At 36.0% G+C, this 1,670-nt stretch overlaps 1 non-coding gene across 1 annotated transcript; it reads right to left on the bottom strand.

Moving 5' to 3' along the window:
• Positions 1-919: 919 nt before the first annotated feature.
• Positions 920-995, bottom strand: TRNAS-AGA (transfer RNA serine (anticodon AGA)). Its single transcript has one exon. It is a non-coding gene; the product is annotated as a tRNA-Ser (tRNA).
• Between the last annotated feature and the right edge of the window lie 675 nt (positions 996-1,670).

Here is a 1,670-nt window from a genome sequence, read left to right as displayed (position 1 = left end):
TTTCAAAGAAACCAAGATTGACAAGTTAAACATTTTTTTTTATTTAGACAACTAAATTTAACAGGATGACATTGGTCAATCAAAGTACATAGATTTAGAGAACTTTGCAGTCTCTTTCTCTTAAAATATTTTTTGTGCTCATTCTCTTTTTTCCTTGGAGGATTTCAGTTGCATTTATGTAAGAACTTTTGATATTATAGTCATCCCTCACCATATCGTGGTTCACTTTTTGTGGTCTCATTGTAACACAGATTTTTAAATTGTATTTATCTAATTTTGTATTGTGGAATTTTGCTATATTGAGGAATTTTACATAGGTTTAAAAGTGTTGAAACTGTTTAAGAGCATCAGAAGTGTTTATAAGAGTGTGGGAAAGGTTAATAACAATGTGGGAAAGGTTTATAAGAGTGTGGAGAAGGTTTACAAACCCTTAAAATATATATAAATAATAAAATAAATATAAGGTCACTACTTTGTGGATTTTTGCCTATCATAAGGGTTTCTAGAATCTAACCCCCGTGATAGACAATAGACTACTGTATTCCATTGAGGCTTTGTGTATTTCCCCTCCATCTTTTTTCTCTGTGTCTACAGATTGGCTAATTTCTATTACTGTTTTTTGTTGTTGTTGTTGTTTGTATTTTTCTGAAGTTGGAAACGGGGAGGCAGTCAGACAGACTCCCGCACGCGCCCAACCGGGATCCACCTGGCACGCTCACCAGGGGGTGATACTCTGCCCATCAGAGGCATTGCTCTGTTGCAACCAGAGCCATTCTAGTGCCTGAGGCAGAGGCCACAGAGCCATCCTCAGCGCCTGGGCCAACTTTGCTCCAATGGAGCCTTGGCTGCGGGAGGGGAAGAGAGACAGAGAGGAAGGAGAGGGGGAGGGGTGGAGAAGCAGATGGGCACCTTTCCTGTGTGCCCTGGCCGGGAATCGAACCCAGGACTCCTGCACTCTAGGCCGATGCTCTACCACTGAGCCAACCAGCCAGGGTCTATTACTGTTTTTATTGATCTTTTTTTTAATGTCATTTCCAATCCACTACTAAACCTATCATTAAATTTATTATTTCAGAAATTTTACATATTTAAAATATTTTTCATTAGGATTTTTTAGTATTTTTCTCAATTGAACATTCCTGTATGTTTCTATATAAAATTTACTATATGTTTATTTATTATGAGTATACTTTCTTTTAGGATTTTGAGCATGGTATACTATGGTTACATATTTCTAGGCAATGGTTAGTACATTTCTATAAACTATAAATCAGGTGGTAAGTCATTCTAAGTACAGTTATACAATAACTTGAGCAGTAACAACAATACTGACACAAGCTTCTAAAAGGTCAGTATTGATTAATAACTCTATTTTATCTAAAGGTCTATTGTCTAGTCAAATTTTATTAGTCTCCTATATTCATATAGTAGTAAAGTTCTAACTTTATTTTTCTCAGAGTGTTCTACCACCTGCAGGTCAGCTATTCAAGAAGAAAAAAAAGTTTCTCTGCTCTACCACATGAAAAGGCTAGGGAGGGAAAGTAATATCGATTAAGTGAAGGATGAAAGGTGCTTTTGTGTATAGTTACTGTTTCCTACCTATTCATAAGTCACAATCTATTTATTCTAACATGATATATAGGAGGAAATTTTTCTACGGACTTAACCCT

Source organism: Saccopteryx bilineata, chromosome 1, assembly GCF_036850765.1.
Source record: "Saccopteryx bilineata isolate mSacBil1 chromosome 1, mSacBil1_pri_phased_curated, whole genome shotgun sequence".
Classification (NCBI taxonomy): Eukaryota; Metazoa; Chordata; class Mammalia; order Chiroptera; family Emballonuridae; genus Saccopteryx; species Saccopteryx bilineata.
The sequence above is the reverse complement of the archived record's forward strand: the minus strand, read 5'-3'. Positions and strand labels throughout refer to the sequence as shown.